This window comes from Lactuca saligna, chromosome 6 (genome assembly GCF_052625555.1).
Source record: "Lactuca saligna cultivar CGN05327 chromosome 6, ASM5262555v1, whole genome shotgun sequence".
NCBI classification, from domain to species: Eukaryota; Viridiplantae; Streptophyta; class Magnoliopsida; order Asterales; family Asteraceae; genus Lactuca; species Lactuca saligna.
This window is the reverse complement of record NC_136422.1, coordinates 141,602,934-141,623,897: the sequence shown is the minus strand read 5'-3', so window position 1 is coordinate 141,623,897 and position 20,964 is coordinate 141,602,934.

Below are 20,964 nucleotides of genomic sequence, written 5' to 3'. Positions count from 1 at the left end.
AGGTGATAAGATCATGTATAACCAGCTTGTTGAGATTCTTGAAATTCAGATGGGAGAGACAACGATGCCACAACGAGCTAAGATCTGATGAAGCTTTTGATAAAAGACATACATAGGGAACACCAACTATAGGCTTCATGCCGATTGTGAACATGTCTCATTTTCTTTTTGACTTAAGAAGAATTTTCTTTACTTCTTTGTTAGAGATGATAGTTTCTTCTTCATCGAAGGCAACTTGATTGCCAGTGCCCACATGTGTGTGTCTAAACGATTCTAGAACTTATAACAATAAGTCTAAAATGTTCAGACCCATTTTCCATTTACCACAATTCGAACTATGAAGAGGGATGCGGTAATCATAGTTGAATTTGATAAACCCCAATTACATAATGCTATCATCAAAATCTCTCTTAGTGAAAACGTTTCCTCACAATCATTTTCATGAAGGAGAGAAACCTTATTACACTTAGATTTTATTGTGCATGTTCTCTTATCTAGGTGAATTTGTCATAACCATAATCACAAGATAATGTTAGTGACAAATCCAAACTCTAATGGACAAAACTTGTTCTTCTTAATTTCGCGTGTGCTAGTGATTGTTGATTAGCTTTATTCTTGATTAGTTCTTGAAAACTTTGCAAGATCATTAAAATCCCCACTGACCTCTTGACATATATGATTCTTTTGTCAGAAAACTTTTCTAGACAAAACAAATATTCAAGAGTTAGTGTAGTTCTTATCAAGACAAAACACTTCACATAATTGGTCCTAGTTGGTCTTTGTGTTATCCAAGACAACACAACTTACGAATTTCAAATGACAAGAATAAGAAAACTTTTCCAAATTCCACATTTGTTGAGTGTTATAAACCTTCTTAAGACTTGTCACTCAATTCACAATCTTGGAGTATAACTCTAAGACTTGATATTGGAATGAAGTATGATTGACTTCTTGTTTTAACCATTTCAACACTTCTCGATTCCTCTTCTTAGACATACAAATGCACTAAGACTCACTTAGAGGATCAATTGAGATATGGTTCTTAATCATTAAGACTTATCATAAAACACAATAAAAGGTACTCTCCCTTCTTCTTAGAATAGAGAAACTTTTATCTTTCTGCCTACTTGATTCTTCTTTATTTGTTCTGCTATTCAGTGAAACTCTTTCAGTCAACTCGGAATTACACTTAATCTTATAAGTATAATAATATTTACTTAACTTTTAGTAAATCATGACGATATCTTATCTCTCTTTGTCGTGGATTTGATCAACGCACAACCTAGTGTACTCGATCTCCTAGTTCTTCACTTAACACTTTGTTAAAGAATTAGTCTAATTTCCAACTATAAAAGTTTTGATTCATCACGCAACCAAGTTGTATGATTCCAAGTTTGAGCGATGAGAAACTCTCCCTATTTTGTATATTCTTGACATCTCCACAAATAACATAATGAAGAATCAAATCCATTATTGCTAATAATAGAAACCTTCAAACATCAATTTTTCATAAACGCCATTGCAAGGATAAATAAATAAGATAAAATCAAAATTTATTTTATTGCGGAAAATTTTGTCCTTACAATGCAATCCAATTGAAAAACTATGTTATTACATATTTCTTAGCAATCTATTTTAACTCCAAGTAGTAGCTCAAGAATCTAATCTTCAAGCAATGCGATCGAAATCCATTTCTTCACGATTAGATTCAGCTCACTTCTTCCCTTAAGCTTCCTCTTTTTTCTTAGATCCTACAAAACATCAAATGTAATCTTATCACATCATGTATTAAGAATCTAGAATAGGAACTTAAAAGAGTTAGTTAATGGATTTTACCTGAAATAGAGCCATACGTCTTGACTCTCCCATCTCTTAGATCTATCAGGTAAATAGGGCTGCTTCGTCTCCAATGCCCCTTCTTTTGGCAATAAAAGCAAATGGAATCTTTTGGAATGGCACAAGGAACTATCTCAGAGTTTACCTTTTCTGGATTTCCAATGTCACCATTTTCAATGTCCATTGAAGTTTAGGAGTTTGATTCACCATACAAATTTGCTTGACCAGTACGCCAAATCATTGCTGATTCAACAACTATAAGCAAATAGGTGAGATCAATGAGGGTCACGTCATGATCCATCATATAGTACTCTCTAACGAACTCACTATATGATTCAGGAAGTGACTGATGAACCCAGTCAACAACCAACTCACCTGATATCTCGACACCCAACATCCTTAACCTATTAATGTGTGACTTCATCTCTAAGACATGTGCACACACAGGTTTCCCATCTTCGTGTTTACTTGCCAAAAGAGCTTGAATGATCTTGAACTTTTGAAGCCTTCGAACTTGTGGGTTAGGGAGAATAATTGGAGGAGGTGGAGGAAGTGAAGCATGATTTCTTGTTCCTCGATCATATCGTGGAACATCATCTTTATTTGAAAGCTTGTTTCATAGAATTTGGGAAGACCATGATTGTCATAACTAGACGTCTACAATACGGGAGAAAATTCAAGTTAAGTTGATTAGAATCCTTGATGTAACACCCAAATGAAACAATGAGGCTAGGATCCAACATAATACTCTACAACCAAGAAGAAGGATGTCGTAATCTAGTTGCAAAATATTTGAAGGTAGGTAAATGATGATTTACCAATTTCCACCATGAAAAACAAAAAGGAAATTTAAGTTTTAAATGTATTGAAAACTCCTAGATCTTTTGAGATTCATTAAACTTTTCAATGGCATCTTTTGAGTCTTCCCTCCATCCAAAGGGTTCCGACGGTTACTATTCTATTGGGGAAAACAATCCAGCCTGTTTGAGGGGACTATTTGAATTCTGTGCGGGTTTTGAGGAGACGAGATAGTTACTTTATCACGCATGGTTACTTTTTCATCATCATGATGCAGTTTTCTCGGTGACACATCACAGATCATTAAATGCTTATCCCACTTTGATTTCAAAATACAGAGTTACATATAAAAGGGGATTCAAGGGTTCATTATTAGTTTACGCTTTCATATTCCCAAATTCTCTCTGATAAAAATCCAGCTCTCAAACCCTAACAATGGCGGCTGTTAATCCAGATACAACTCTATCTCACACTACCGATGATGTTACCTCATTGCCAATAATGAATATTCAGGGTACAAATTACCAAGTTGAAGCAAATGTCTCTCTATATCCTGAAGAACTGAAGATGCTCGTTGTTGCTCTAAAAAACTTTGTATTATCTAAAGCCATGTTCAACTCATTCTATGTTCCTCTTTCATGGTTGTCTCAAGCTTGATCAACAGCTACTTAGTCGAAAGCTTTGGATGCAGTTCTGTTTAATCTAGTGACTGATAAGAAGGTTAGACTCTCAAAGAAGCTTTTTTGCCAAATTCTCGATATACCTAATTCTCCGCCATACGTCACTTTTATATTCCCACAAACTGTTCACATGTTCAATGAAATGGGCCATCAACCACAATTGTCCAAGATAAGTGATTTCAAGAAGTCAGGACTTCCAAGTGTTTGGAATTTTTTGTTCGGCATTTTTCTAAGATCTTTAACTGGAAGAACTGTTGGGTTAGACAAGGGGAGAATGGAAGTTTATGCTATGGTCGCAGGCTTATACTATGATCTTCAAGTTGATTACTCTACTCAGTTATGGAAAGAGTTCTTGAAGAGTATTGAGAACACAAATGCTCTTCATGGCATTTCGTGTGCCCGATACTAGAGCTTGATTCTACAATATTTTTATGAGAAGAAGGGGATTTTGGTTCCTGCAGATGAAAAAAAGGTTGTGTTCCATGTCTATAGTTGTCCAAAAGATGTAATTGATGATACTGAAGAGTTTTCAGTTGTTGCTCGCATTACTTATGCCATGCTTAAAAGAGTTGATCCTACCAACACAGTTCTAGTTACTTACTTGCAAACTATAAATACTTCAGTTGAAACTGGAGTTCTTTTGGTTAGATAAGAAGAGACAAAGACTAAGCGTTCGAAGAATACTACTGTTGAATCTTCTAAGAAACCAGTCAAAGAATTTAAATCTACAAAGAGTCCGAAGAAGTTACTGATTATAGAAGCCAAGCAGATTAAACCCGAAGTTGTTGTTACTGATACCCCCATCAACTCAAAAGGAAATCATTCCTGCAAAGACTGGTGTCTTTCGAAGAATCAAGATGAAATCAAAACATAAGAGTCGATCACCTCTAATAAATGTTGTCCGAAAACCTCAGGTTTCACATCAAGGAGTTCTCTTTCGTGATATTCCTGCACCTGCTTCACCATATTTTAAGAAGCGAAGGGCAACTGATATGGCCAAACATATCAAAGAAGAAGAAAAGTAAGGTGATCATTTCCTCTGAGTCTACTACTGATGAAAATGAAACAATTTCAGAGACTCCAGAAGCCGATCTTCAGAAAGACTCTTCTCATCCTGCACCAACTGCTGTTATACCACCCAGAGATTTGCTTGCCAAGTCATTTTCTAAGGAGGCATGAACTTCTGACATCTTTGTAAACGTATCTCATACGGATGCAAATGTTACAATGGGTGAGAAAGCTTCGCATACAGGAGACAAAGGTAAAACTTCGGATGTTACTCCAGACATTATTGTTTCCTTACCTCCACAACTCACACCTATCATTCCTACTACATCCACAATTGATTCTCTTACCTTTGAAAACATTATCAAACAACCAATTACATCTCTTTTTTCTTCAAAATCCACTGATCCACCTACCACAACTTCACCAATCAAAGATTCTTCTTTTATGGAAACCGAACATGAGTCCGAAGGTTTTGGAGGGACATTTGAAAATCTGGAGTTTGATGAAAAAGAAACTGACTTCCCAGATCACATGCTCATGACAATGAAACAATTTAAGATATTGAATATAAAGCTCATTTCAATTCTTCAATCTCAGGCTGATCTTGGGGGAGGAAATTCAGTGACCAGACTAGAAGTAGATGGTCTGTTAAAGATGCTTGAAAGGAGGATTTCTTCAAAGGATTCAGGAATGATAAAGGATTCAGAGTCTCGTCTCCTGGAGAAAGTTGATCTTTGTGATCATAGTAATGAGATGAGGGTCAATGCTCAGAAATCTACTTTTGAAGGTGACCTGAAAGAATTAAAATTGGTGGCAAAGGAGAGACATGTTTTATTTGTTCAAGATGTGAAGAAATTCAGAGAAGATGTGAATTATAAACTCCAAGAGCTTAGACAAGGTATGGAGAAAGAGATTGAAAATATCCATACTGAATTTGCATCTCTCAATCAAAAGGTGGACATAATATGTGATGCAGTTACCAAGTTTGCCCAGTTGTATGATAGTCTGAGTCCTCAAATTGCTCAACTTTCTACAACAGAGAACAAGAATTTTATAGAGGTTTTCACAATGTTAAAGGATCTTAAAACCTTATCTTCAACACCTTCTACTTCTTCTCTGCTATCCTATGAAGATCTTATCCAAAAAATTTCTAAATTCGAAGCCTTACTTCTTCAATAATTGTCTCCTCTTTCACGCATATCCAGCCTTTTTCCCATAATGGATGCCCCACCTGCTAGTACAGGGGTGCAAGGGGAGAAACTAAAATGGTTCGAAGGCTGGGGGAGAAGATGCGAAAGGTGTTTCTTTCTAAGATCCCAACAACAAAGCAAGTGATAGCAAATGATGGTCCTATCTCTTCAACAATAGTAACAACCATGCCAATCACAAGACCAATTTCAAAAGGAATTGTGATTGGTAAATCTACTGAAACTGGTGGAAGTGATTCGAAAGCAAAAGAAGTGATAGAAGAATTTGCTTCGAAGGCAAGGGGAAAGTCAATACTTATTGAAAAATCTAAAGAAGAGAAGAAGGCAGAGGCTGAGGTAGAAGTGGAAAAGATGAGGATAATTCAAAGCATAATGACAAAAAGGGATAGTGATCCTCCTGGCATGAATAAGGGTGATCCATCAAAGCACTACAATTACGAAACAATTGAAGCCAATGTTGCATTCAATCACATGTATTCATTTTAAAAGAAGCCTAAACAGAGTTACATTGTCACGAATACGGATGCAAGCTAGTTGGACTTTCCAATTAACGAAATGATGTTCATCATGCCTCAGTTTAAAGTAGAAAGAAAGTTCAAGGAGAAGGATGAAGGTACTCAAATGAAGATCAGATTTCATGCGGTTCTTGCGAAGCCCGCTGAAGAAGTATGGTCATTAACAAAGATAAAGAAGGTCATAAGCATAAAGAAGGATGTGGTTTTCAAAAACATGAAGTATATTGTGACCAGGGCAAATAGGAGTGTGTGCGAAGTTACAATTGCTGACTTTCCTTTGATGAACTTGTATGATCTTATACAAGTTGCATTACTGCTAAAGAAAGGTCTGTTTCATATCTTCAAAACACAGATCCTGATGAGTACAAGCTGGGAGTTACTCACATCAAGATTTTCATTGAAAATTATTACGAATGCTTAGCATTAACGGATGTGGAGTTGGCTACAACTAAATGACTGGAAATCACAGCTACCATGGCTCATTCGAAGACACAGGCAGACTTAAAGAAATATGCTGATGGTGAAATCTGCTTGAAGCCTTTTGGCTTAGTCTTCTCTGGGAAGGAAAAGTCAGGGAAATCTAAACGGTTTTTATTCCAAGCAATTGAGGTCGAAAGATATTCTACTTCGTAATATATGAACTTGATTGTTCGTATGAATCATTTCAAGAAGAATAACGAAGGAGACAAGAAGGAATTGAAGAAGATTATATCTTGGTATACTTGTAACATCCCAAAAATACAGGCTAAAAAATTCATTTTTAAAAACATTACTTTTACAAAATGTTAATAGATAAAATATTGTTTGACCAAACTACATCACATCATAAACCACGTTCAAAAGACAAGTCATACAACCAATCGAAACATCAGAGTATAAATCCCAAGGACATCTAGTAAATGCGGAAACCCATGTGTGTACATGATGTGCCGCTACCGAGCCAGCTCCTTCCCCTTTGATGAAGAGGTACCTGAAACCAAAACTGTAAACTGTAAGCACAAAGCTTAGTGAGTTCCCCCATTGTACCACAAACCATACAATCACATAACATACATAAATTGTCAGGCATATCTGGGTGCCCGACCTACCCCTTCGGTCCTCTCGACCGGATACTGCCTAACATATCTGGGTGCTGGCCTCCCCTTCGGTCCTCTCGATCGGATACCGCCTAGCATATCTGGGTGCTGCCCCCCCCCCCTTCGGTCCTCTCGACCGGGTAGTGGGGACTATTTCACCTCCCTACTACTACCACATAGCACATATATCACATATCATACAACCACATAAACATATCACAGGTAGTAGCAACCCAGGATGAATATCACATAGACAATCATCTAATCATACATCTCCTACTGGTGGGCCGGCATTGTGGCCTTAGACCCCCCGCTACTGGAAGGTAACTCACCTCGAAGTAGCTGCTGATCTTCGTGGGAATAGTCTGACTGCTGCTGCTGCTGTTCCGGAAATCCTCCGACTGTATTCCCACTAATCACTTAGTCAAAAACTGCTAACTAAATTTTGGGTAAAATGACCATTTTACCCCTAATCATGCCATAAGTCAAAGTCAGAGTCAATTTCCAGTTGACCTGACTTGCCGAGTTGGCTCGCCAACTCGCCGAGTCCATATCCAAACGACTAACCTGAATTCTGTTTTTACTCGTCGAGTTAGGCGTCTACTCGACGAGTTCTCCTTTCAAACTGATGATCAAGACCTTCATCCTACTCGCCGAGTTGTATGAACAACTCGCCAAGTCTGATCTTGATCTAAGGAGATTGCCTTGAACTCGCCGAGTCTGGGCATCGACTCGCCGAGTTCCACTATGGGTGAGTTTTGGCTGCCAACTCACCGAGTCCCTCCTAGACTCACCACACGACTCGACATAACAAAAAGGGGACAAACCCGGAGACTCGCCGAGTCTGCTCCATGCAAGAGCTAAAAATGTGATTTTGCTCGAATCCAATCCATGTCATTCGTAGATTTGGGCTCCTAGAGCATGAATAACACGTAAAGTTTCCAACTTTACGTGTAGATATCCATCTATGGGTTCTTTAGGGTTTAAAATGCACCAAAAGAGTAGATATAAGGTTTATATGCAATATGGGCTCATAAAGGTAGTGGATCTGAGCTCCTGGAGCTCAACTATGCTTGGATCTAGAGACCAATCAACTTATTTCGAATTATCATGCACATACAAGCTTGGAAATGAGCCAAGAATGTCATAAATGAAGCCTCAAGCATAGAAACATGGGGAAAATGGGGATATACCTCAAAGAAACTGCTGAGAGAACACAATGGTGCTTGGATGGCTTCCCTTCTTCTGGATCTACTTCCCTTCTTCTTCAAAACCTTGAAGAACACACAACAAAAGCTTCAACTCTTCAAAGAACAAGCTTAAACGAGGGCTGGGAGCTCTAGGGGGTGAATGGGGGCTGGCATGGGGCGGAAAGGGGGATTAAATAGGGTGAAAACCCCAGAAACTTAGGGTTTCATCCAACATCGGTGACTCGCCGAGTCTAGGATATGGACTCGCCGAGTCACCAACTTAAACGCGTCCCGGGGGTCCCGTCCCAAATCGGCGAGTCGGACCTATGACTCGCCGAGTCCAAGGCTTAAAAAGGAAAATACTCAATTAAGATTTACATACCAGAAACTAGGTGCTACAAATCTCCCCCACTTATTTTAGACTTCGTCCTTGAAGTCTGCTGCTCAATCCTGGAACAGCTCGGGGTAATGCTCCATCATCTCATCCACCGGCTCCCAAGTCCAGTCCGAACCCTTGCGGTGCTATCATTGCACCTTCACTAACTCCACCCTTTTGTTTCTCAAATCCTTCGACTTCCTGTCGAGGATTGCAACTGGGTGCTCAATGTAATTCAGGCTGTCGTCAACCTGAATATCCTCCAACGGCACTACTGCTGAGTCAGCCACTAAGCACTTCCGCAGCTGAGAGACATGGAAAGTGTTGTGGATCTGGCTGAGCTCATCCGGCAGATCCAACCTCTATGCCACCTTGCCCACCCGGGCTACAACCCTGAACGCTCCGATAAATCTCGGGCCCAATTTTCCCCGCTTCCTGAATCGAATGACGCCCTTCCAAGGCGACACCTTCAGGAGAACCATATCCCCGACTTGGAACTCCAAGTTGGATTGATGCTTGTCGCCGTAACTTTTCTGCCGACTCTGAGCAGTCTGAAGCCTGCTCCGAACCTGATGGATCCTCTCGGTCGTCTCGAGCACCACCTCGGTGCTCCCCTTGACCCTCTGGCCAACTTCACCCCAGCATATCGGGGTCCTGCACCTCCATCCGTATAACATCTCGAATGGGGGACGGTCAATACTCGCGTGGTAGCTGTTGTTGTATGAGAACTCAGCCAAGGGAAGGTAGGTATCCCAGCTACCACCAAAATCTAACACACATGCCCGCAACATATCCTCCAAAGTCTGGATGGTCCGCTCGCTCTGACCATCCATCTGCGGGTGAAAGGTGGTGCTAAAATGCAAACGAGTGCCCAACTCGTCATGAAACTTCATCCAAAATCTAGAAGTGAATCGCACATCCCGGTCTGATATTACTGACACCGTCACCCCATACCGCGCTACTATCTCCCTGATGTAGATATCGGCCAACTTCTCGGTCGAGATGCTCTCCTGGATCGGAATAAAATGGGCGCTCTTGGTCAATCGATCCACGATGACCCAAATTGAATCTACTCCGCGTGTAGTCCTGGGAAGCTTTGTGATAAAATTCATCGTGATGTCTTCCCATTTCCACAACGGGATGTCCAACGGCTGCATCTTCCCATGCGGTCTCTGATGTTCGGCCTTGACCTTCCTGCAGGTCAAGCACCGCTCGACGTACCATGCCACATCCCGTTTCATGCAGGGCCACCAATAATCTAGATGAAGATCCCTATACATCTTCGTCGCCCCGGGATGAATAGAGAATCGGGACTTGTGCGCCTCCTCCATCAAGATCTGACACACGCCTCCGTTATACGACACCCACACCCTGCGGTGTAGTGTCAATAGTCCTCGACTATCATAATCGAAGTAGGAAACCTAACTCACCACACGTTCGCTCTTCCGATGTTCCTCCTTGATAGCCTCCTGTTGAGCCTCACGAATCTGCTCCAACAGGGGAGTCACCGCAGTCATCCTCATGCAAATATCTCTGATCGGCGTTGCCTTGAGGCTAAGCGCATCGGCCACCACGTTGGCCTTTCCCGGGTGGTAAAGGATCTCACAATCATAATCCTTCACCACGTCCAACCACCGACGCTGCCTCATGTTAAGATTTGGCTGATCCATGAGGTACCTCAAACTCTTGTGGTCCGTGTAAATGGTACACCGAACCCCGTAGAGGTAATGTCGCCAAATCGCCTTGTGAGGCTTGAGCTGCCTCGAAGCGTAGGCAATGACATGCCCTCTCTGCATCAATACCGCACCTAACCCTAAAATAGACTCGTCACAATAAACCACAAAATCGTCTACACCCTCAGGCAGGGCTAAGATCGGCGCCTCGCACAATCTCTGTCTCAGTGTCTCAAATGTTGCCTGTTGTTCGGGTCCCCACCGAAAGACCACGGCTTTCTTCGTCAACCGAGTCAGGGGTACAACTATCTTGGAGAAATCCTGAATGAACCTCCGATAATAGCCTGCCGATCCTAGGAAACTCCGAATCTCAGATGGAGACTTCGGAACCTCCCATCTCATCACGGCCTCGACCTTGGTCGGATCGACCAGAATCCCGTTCTGGTTGACAAGGTGTCCGAGAAATTGCACATCGCGCAACCAAAACTCACACTTGGAGAACTTGGCATACAAGCTCTCCCTCCTCCGGGTCTCCAAAACCTCTCTCAGATGCTCCTCATGCTCCTCCTGCATCTTGGAATAAACCAAGATGTCATCGATAAAGACTATCACAGACCGATCCAACATCGGTCTGCATACGCGATTCATGAGATCCATGAACGCGGGAGGAGCATTGGTGAGCCCAAACGGTATCACCACGAACTCATAGTGGACATAGCGCGTCAGAAACGCGGTCTTCTACGTATCCTCTTCCCTAACCCTCATCTGATGATAACCCGAACGCAAATCAATCTTGGAGAGCCAAGATGCTCCCTGGAGCTAATCAAAGAGATCATCAATCCTCGGGAGTGGGTAACGGTTCTTCACCGATAATCTATACACATCCGGTGCGACCCATCCTTCTTCTTCACAAACAGAATCGGGGCTCCCTAGGGTGAACTGCTCGGTCTAATGAATCCCTTGTCTAGCAGCTCCTGTAGCTGCGTAGACAACTCCTGCATCTCGGGAGGAGCCAGCCGATATGTTGCCTTGGCTATCGGTGCCGCACCAGGAACGAGGTCAATCCTGAACTCCACCTGTCGCTCCGGAGGTATCCCAGGAAGCTTCTCTGGGAAAAAATCTGCGAAATCTCGCACCACCGGAACCTCGCTCACGGTCGCATTACCCGCCTCCCGGGTATCCTGCGCACCCCTGCTGAAGGTAACGTCTAGCCCTCGCTGCTGAACATACAGCGGGTCCATGCTGTGGCCTCTCGCCGTGGATCACTAACTCTCCCCCACCTAGGGTCCTGACTCGCACTAGTTGCTACGCGCAATCTATCACCACCCCATTAGGGATCAACTAGTCCATGCCTATAATCACCTTGTTCCCACGCAACGGAATAGGAACCAAGTCCACCAGGTAGTGCTCCTCGAACAAACACAACACGCAATCCCGAAATACCATCGATGCTCGCACCGATCGATCATCAGCAATCTTTACTTCCAAAGGGCAATCCAACATGCCCGAAGACTCGGGGAACTTCTTGCTAAGCGCAAGGGAAACAAACGATCAGGATGCACCCGAGTCGAACAACACCTGGACTGGGATACCGTTCACATGGAACGATCCTAACACATATACATATACCGGGCACATATTAATATCATAACATCATATAAATAAACGAGAGGGAAAAGAATCATACCCGTCACCACATTGGGTGGTGCGCGTGCCTCCTCGGCGGTCAACTGGAATGCTCAGCTCCTCACCACTGGTGCCTCTGCCTTGCCCTTTCGGCCATCTGTGATCCGCAGGGTTGCTGGAGCTGGCGCCTTTACCTGCGCTGAACCTGTCAACTGGGGGCAATTGGCCTTCTTGTGGCCCCTCTGGTTGCAGTGGAAACACAGCAACTCCGATGTCTGAATAACTGCTGCCGGAGCAGTGCAATCCCTGCTAAAGTACCCAAACGTTCCGCACTTGTAGCAGCCTGATGATCCCAACCTGCACGCCCCCTCATGCGTCTTACCGCATTTCTTGCAGCGGCCCCATCCCTGTTGGCCTTTTGGCCCTACATCTGATCCCTTGGGCTTCTTCCCTGAAGCCCCTCCTGGCTGCCCCTCCTCCGCTTTCCGTTTCCGGATGTGCTCCAAATCTATCCCTCTCCCTTGCTCTGGAAATCATGGAGTCCAAGGTGGGGCAAGCTGAAAAACTAACATGCTCGCGGATGTCAGCCCGAAGCATATCATGGTAGCGGGTCCTCCTCATATCCTCATCCTCTGCGTACTGGGGCACCAGCAATGGCCTCTCCCGGAACTTGGCGGTGACCTCCGCCACAATCTCTGTCGTCTGCCTCATATCTAAAAACTCCCTGGCCAGCTGCTGAAGCTCGACAGCCGGTGCAAACTCTGCCCTGAACCTGGTCACAAAGTCCGACCAGGTCATAGCCTCAATAGCAGAGGCTCCCAAAGAATCACCCACTGACTCCCACAAATCTCGAGCCCGATCTCGTAAACACCCTGCTGCATACCTCACATTCGACCCCTCAGGGCAGAAGCTAGTCAACTGCGCAAACTCGATCTCTGCAATCCACCACCTGGCAACAATGGGGTCCTTCACCCCGTGGAAATCCGGCGCACCGCTGCCCCTGAAGTCCTTAAAGGACAGCGTGCGAGATCCCGACTGGCCAGATGTCATGTCACTCCTGAACGCCCTGAGGCGATCCTCCATCATCTCGATGATCCCTTCCTTGATCGACCCGAAGATAATGGGGGTCGACTCAAGGATACCTCTGGTGATCTCTGACGCGATGAACTCGCGTAGCCTCTCATCCACTGGCTCGGAACCTGATCCCGAACCCGATCCCTCTCCTGAACTGCCAACTGCTGGTCTCGGGCGTAGTACCACCATTCTAAAATACAAAGAAATAACAATTGTTAGCGATACTGATACCCCTGGAGGGATCCCACCCAATACTAGTTCCCTAATCTTATCTTAGCCTTCCTCGGTTCGGGTACGGATCCTCTGCTTTCAGTAGTACGGGCCCATACTACCTTCCACATCTACCCGTACCTTCCCCAATGACTGCCTCGACTCGACCAGGTCCCTTCCCCTACTGCTGATCACCGCTACTCAGTATCCTAGGCTTACCCTAGGAAACCTCTAACTCCACCCAGCCCAGCCCTCAGCTGCTGAAGGCCTCTTGGTGATGCCAATTAACTATTATGTGAATACAATCACATGCGCTGAGGCTCGAATAATCCTTCGAGTAAAGGACTCATCTCTACAACGATTAAGACTCAAACAAGAGCTACGCAATAGAGTCAAATCCATCACTCTGAGATTATTCAACCCTGATCACATGTGACTTAAACGTATTCACCTAACCGTTAACTCCCATCACTTCAAGGCCCACATGGCACAAAGCAAGCAACATTTGGACATAAGAAAACGACCTTAAGCAAGTTTGTCCTCGAAGAGAGAACTGAACTAGCATACAATGCTAAACTCGTACTATCAGGAATAACCTAAACAGGCTACCCTACTGCTGTCTACTCAGCTCTAGCATGCAGCTCTTTCATATACAGAAGCACATAAAGCAGGCACATAAGGCATCACTCCTAGATCCTTTGTCCTATTCTAGCATGCTCTTCTACGGAAACTGATAAACATAAATAATTAATATGGGTACATTGGGGAATACTTACTTGAGCTTGGCCAGCTGCGCACATCACACACATTATTCTTTCTTAAAACCCTTTTTTGAAAAGATTTTCTCTTTCCAAAATCTTTTAATCCCTCGATTTGAGTTTGAGCACCCCCGAAGGTGTGTCTGAATCCCTCAAACCAGGGCTCTGATACCAACTTGTAACATGCCAAAAATACAGGCCAAAAATTTCGTTTTTAAAAACATTACTTTTAGAAAATTTTAATAGATAAAATATTGTTTGACCAAAATACATCACATCATAAACCATGTTCAAAAGACAAGTCATACAACTAATCGAAACATCAGAGTATAAATCCCAAGGACATCTAGTAAATGCGGAAACCCATGTGTGTGCATGATGTGCCGCTACTGAGCCAACTCCTTCCCCTTTGATGAAGAGGTATCTTAAACCAAAACTGTAAACTGTAAGCACAAAGCTTAGTGAGTTCCCCCATTGTACCACAAACCATACAATCACATAACATACATAAATTGTCAGGCATACCTGGGTGCCCGACCTACCCCTTCGGTCCTCTCGACCGGATACTGCCTAACATATCTGGGTGCTGGCCTCCCCTTCGGTCCTCTCAACCGGATACCGCCTAGCATATCTGGGTGCTGCCCCCCCCCCCTTCGGTCTTCTCTACCGGGTACCGGGGACTATTTCACCCCTACTACTACCACATAGCACATATATCACATATCATACAACCACATAAACATATCACAGGTAGTAGCAACCCTAGATGAATATCACATAGACAATCATCTAATCATACATCTCCTACTGGTGGGCCGGCATTGTGGCCTTAGACCCCCCACTACTGGAAGGTAACTCACCTTGGAGTAGCTGCTGATCTTCGTGGGAATAGTCTGACTGCTGCTGCTGCTGTTCTGGAAATCCTCCGACTATATTCCCACCAATCACTTAGTTTAAAACTGTTAACTGACCTTTGGGTAAAATGACCATTTTACCCCTAATCATGCCCTAAGTCAAAGTCAGAGTCAACTTCCAGTTGACCTGACTTGCCGAGTTGGCTCGCCAACTCACCGAGTCCATGTCCAAATGACTGACCTGAATTCTGTTTTTTACTCGTCGAGTTAGGCGTCTACTCGACGAGTTCTCCATTCAAACTGATGATCAAGTCCTTCATCTTACTCGCCGAGTTGTATGAACAACTCGCCGAGTTCATCTTCATCCGATGAACAAGTTATACTGTGACTCGCCGAGTTGTATGAACAACTCGCCGAGTCTGATCTAGATCTAAGGAGATTGCCTTGAAATCGCCGAGTCTGGGCATCGACTCGCCGAGTTCCACTATGGGTGAGTTTTGGCTGCCAACTCACCGAGTCCCTCCTGGACTCACCACACGACTCAACATAACAAAAGGGGACAAACCCGGAGACTCGCGACTGGACTCGCCGAGTCAGATGAGCGACTCGCCGAGTCCGCTCCATGCAAGAGCTAAAAATTCGATTTTGCTCGAATCCAATCCATGTCATTCGTAGATCTGGGCTCCTAGAGCATGAATAACACATAAAGTTTCCAACTTTACGTGTAGATATCCATCTATGGGGTCTTTAGGGTTTAAAATGCACTAAAAGAGTAGATCTAAGGTTTATATGCAATATGGGCTCATAAAGGTAGTGGATCTGAGCTCCTGGAGCTCAACTATGCTTGGAGCTAGAGACCAATCAACTTATTTCGAATTATCATGCACCTACAAGCTTGGAAATGAGCCAAGAATGTCTTAAATGAAGCCTTAAGCATAGAAACATGGGGAAAATGGGATATACCTCAAAGAAACTGCTGAGAGAACACAATGGTGCTTGGATGGCTTCCCTTCTTCTGGATCTACTTCCCTTCTTCTTCAAAACCTTCAAGAACACACAACAAAAGCTTCAACTCTTCAAAGAACAAGCTTAAACGAGGGTTGGGAGCTCTAGGGGTGAATGGGGGCTGGCCTGGGGCGGAAAGGGGGATTAAATATGGTGCAAACCCCAGAAACTTAGGGTTTCATCCAACAACGGTGACTCGCCGAGTCCAGGATATATGGACTCGCCTGGTCGCCAACTTAAACGCGTCCCGGGGGTCCCGTCCCTACTCAGCGAGTCGGACCTATGACTCGTCGAGTCCAAGGCTTAAAAAGGAAAATACTCAATTAAGATTTACATACCAGAAACCAGGTGCTACAACACTGAGATACGAAGAGTAATGTTGTACTCCATTCAACTGCTTACAAAATAAAGTCTTCAACTCTTTTTACAAAGGGGGAGAATGTAAGGGTAGTGTAACGACCCAATTTTCACGTCCAAAAAAATTCGTTTTTAAAACATTACTTTAGAAAACGTTAATAAATAAAAACATTGTTTGATCAAACTATATCACAACATAAACTATGTTCATAAGTCAAGTTATACAACCAATCGAAACATCAGAGTATAAATCCCAGAGGAGTGTAACAGATGCGGAAACCAATGTGTGTGCATGATGTGCCGCTACCGTGCCAGCTCTTTCCCCTTCGATGAAGAGGTACCTGAAACCAAAACTGTAAACTATAAGCACAAAGCTTAGTGAGTTCCCCCATCATACCACATGTCATACAATACATAACATACATACTGTCAGGCTATTCTGGGGTGCCTGACTACCCGGTACGGCTGTTCTGGGGTGCCGACTACCCGTGCAGCCATTTTGGGGTGCCGTCCTACCCGTGTCAAGCCATTATGGGGTGATGACCTACCCATGTCGAGCTATTATAGGGTGCTGACTACCCTTCGGTCCTAACAACTGAACCTCGGGGACTATTTCACCCCTACTACTACCATCATATATATCATAACACAAACATAATATCAGACGTATCTGGGGTGCCTGACTACCCTTCGGTCCTAACAACCTAACTTTACTACTATCACGTACAACATATCATGCCAACATATAACATATCGGTAGTAGTAAACCTAGATGATATCACAAAGACAATCATCTAACATACAACTCCTACTGATGGGCCGACATTGTGGCCTTAGACCCACCGCTACTGAAAGGTAACTCACCTCGGAGTAGCTGCTGATCTTCGTGGGAATAGTCTGACTGCTGCTGCTGCTGCTCCGGAAATCCTCTGGCTGTAATTCCCACCAAACACTTAGTCAAAAACTGCTAACTAACCTTTGGGTAAAATGACCATTTTACCCCTGATCATGCCCTAAGTCAAAGTTAGAGTCAACTTCCAGTTGACCCGACTCGCCGATTTGGCTCACCAACTCGCCGAGTCCATGTCCAAACGACTGACCTGAATTCTGTTTCTACTCATCGAGTTAGGCGCCGACTCGACGAGTTGTCCTTCGAAACTGATGTTCAAGTCCTTCATCCTACTCGCCGAGTTGTATGAACAACTCGCCGAGTCTGATCTTGATCTAAGGAGATTGCCTTGAACTCGCCGAGTCTGGGCATCGACTTTTGGCTTCCAACTCACTGAGTCCACCCTGGACTCACTACGCAACTCGTCACAGCAAAAGGGGACAATCTCGGAGACTCGCGACTAGACTCGCCGAGTCAGATGAGCGACTCGCCGAGTCTGCTCCATGCAAGATCCATACACGTGATTTTGCTCGAATCTAGTCCATTCCATTCATAGATCTGGGTTCATAGAGTATGAATAACACGTAAAGTTTCCAACTTTACGTGTAGATATTCCTCAATGAGGGTTTTAGGGTTCAAAATGCCCCAAAAGAGTATATCTAATATCTTCATGCAATATGGGTCCATAAAGGTAGTAGATCTGAGCTCCTGGAGCTCAACCAAGTCTGGATCTAGAGGCCAATCAACTTATTACGAAATATGATGCATATACAAGCTTGGGGAAGGGCTCAAGGAAGACTTTAATGGAGTTATAAGCATATAGACAGGGGGAAAACGAGTTTTACCTCAAGGAAATCACTAAGAGGACACTAAGATGCTTGGCTTCCTTCCCTTCCTCTTGATCTACTCCACTTCCTTCACAAAATCTTCAAGAATACACCTTAAGATGCCTCAAACTCACAAGAACAAGAGCTAGGACGTATGGAGAGGTTCTGGGGGTGAATGGGGCGGAGTTGGGGCGCAAATGGATGTTTAAATCGGGTGCAAACCCTTGGAAATTAGGGTTTCATCAAACAGCGCAGACTCGCCGAGTCCCTAATATGGACTCGTCGAGTCGCCATCTAATCCGCGCCCCAGAGTCTCGTCTCTACTCGGCGATTCGAGCCTCCAACTCGCCGAGTCCACGGCCAAAAACACAAATACTTAAGGCAAAACTCACGTACCAGGAACAGGGTGCTACAAATCTCCTCCACTTATTTTAGACTTCGTCCTCGAAGTCTGTCACTCGATCCTGAAACAGCTCGGGGTAATGCTCCATCATCTCTTCTACTGGATCCCAAGTCCACTCCGAACCCTTGCGGTGCTGCCATTGCAAATTCACTAGTTCCACCCTCTTGTTCCTCAAATCCTTCCACTTCCTGTCGAGGATTGCGACTGGGCGCTCGATGTAATTCAGGATGTCATCAACCTGAATATCCTCCAATGGCACTACTGCTGAGTCAGACACTAAGCACTTCCGCAGCTGAGAGACATGGAAAGTGCTGTGGATTTGGCTAAGCTCGGCCGGCAGATCCAATCTATACGCCACCTTGCCCACCCGGGCTACCACCCTGAACAGTCTGATAAATCTCGGGCCCAACTTGCCCCGCTTCCTGAATCAAATGAAGCCTTTCCAAGGCGACACCTTCAGGAGAACCATATCCCCAACTTGGAACTCCAAGTTGGATCGACGCTTGTCGGCGTAACTTTTCTGCCGACTCTGAGCAGTCTGAAGCCTGCTCCGAACTTGCTGGATCCTCTCGGTCGTCTCGAGCACCACCTCGGTGCTTCCCATGACCCTCTGGCCAACTTCACCCCAGCATATCGCGGTCCTGCACCTTCGTCTGTACAACATCTCGAATGGGGGATGGTCAATACTCGCGTGGTAGCTATTGTTGTACGAGAACTCAGCCAAGGGGAGATAGGTATCCCAGCTACCACCGAAATCTAACACACATGCCTGCAACATATCCTCCAAATTCTGGATGGTCCACTCGCTCTGACCATCCGTCTGCGGGTGAAAGGCGGTGCTAAAATGCAAACGAGTGCCCAACTCGTCATGAAACTTCTTCCAAAATCTAGAAGTGAATCGCACATCTCGGTCTTATATCATTGACACTGGCACCCCGTGTCGCGCTACTATCTCCCTGATGTAGATATCGGCCAACTTTTCGGCCGAAATGCTCTCCTGGATCGGAATAAAATGGGCACTCTTGGTCAACCGATCCATGATGACCCAAATCGAATCTACTCCGCATGCAGTCCTGGGAAGCTTTGTGATAAAATCCATCGTGATGTCTTCCCATTTCCACAACGGGATGTCCAACGGCTGCATCTTCCCATGGGGTATCTGATGTTCGGCCTTGACCTTCCTGCAGGTCAAGCACCGCTCGATGTACCATGCCACATCCCGCTTCATGCAGGGCCACCAATAATCTAGACGAAGATCCCTATACATCTTCATCCCACAAGGATGAATAGAGAATCGGGACTTGTGCGCCTCCTCCATCAAGATTTGGCGCACGCCTCCATGATACGGCACCCACACCCTGCAGTGTAGTGTCAATAGTCATCGACTATCATAATCGAAGGAGGAAACCTGACCCACCACACGCTCGCTCTTCCGATGTTCTTTCTTGATAGCCTCCTATTGAGCCTCCCGAATCTGCTCCAACAGGGGAGTCACCACAATCATCCTCATGCAAATATCCCTGATCGGTGCCGCCTTGCGGCTAAGCGCATCGGCCACCACGTTGGCCTTTCCCGGGTGGTAAAGGATCTCACAATCATATTACTTCACCACGTCCAACCACCGACACTGCCTCATGTTAAGATTCGGCTGATCCATGAGGTACCTCAAACTCTTGTGGTCCGTGTAAATGGTACACCGAACCCCGTAGAGGTAATGCCGCCAAATATTGAGGGAGAAAACCACCACCCCCAACTCCAAATCATGTGTCGAGTAGTTCGCCTCGTGAGGCTTGAGCTGCATCGAAGCGTAGGCAATGACATGCCCCCTCTGATCAATACCGTGCCCAACCCTGAAATAGACGCGTCACAATAAACCACAAAATCCTCTACGCCCTCTGGCAGGGCTAAGATCGGCGCCTCGCACAATCTCTGTCTCAGTGTCTCAAATGTTGCCTGCTGCTCGGGTCCCCACCGAAAGACCACAACTTTCTTCGTCAACCGTGTCAGGGGTACAACTATCTTGGAGAAATCCTGAATGAACCTCCGATAATAGCCTGCCAATCCTAGGAAACTCCGAATCTCAGATGGAGACTTCGGAACCTCCCATCTCATCACGGCCTCGACCTTGGCCAGATCGACCAAAATCCCGTTCTGGTTGACAAGGTGTCCGAGAAATTGCACCTCGCGTAACCAAAACTCACACTCGGAGAACTTGGCATACAAGCTCTCCCTCCTCAGGGTCTCCAATACTTCTCTCAGATGCTCCTCATGCTCTTCCTGCGTCTTGGAATAAACCAAGATGTCATTGATAAAGACTATCACAGACCGATCCAACATCGGTCTGCATACATGGTTCATGAGGTCCATGAATGCGGCAGGAGCATTGGTGAGCCCAAACGACATCACCACGAACTCATAGTGGCCATAGCGTGTCCGAAATGCGGTCTTCTGCGTATCCTCCTCCCTGACCCTCATATGATGATAACCCGAACGCAAATCAATTTTGGAGAACCAAGATGCTCCCTGAAGCTGGTCAAAGAGATCATCAATCCTCGGGAGTGGGTAACGGTTCTTCACCGTTACCTTGTTCAACTCCCGATA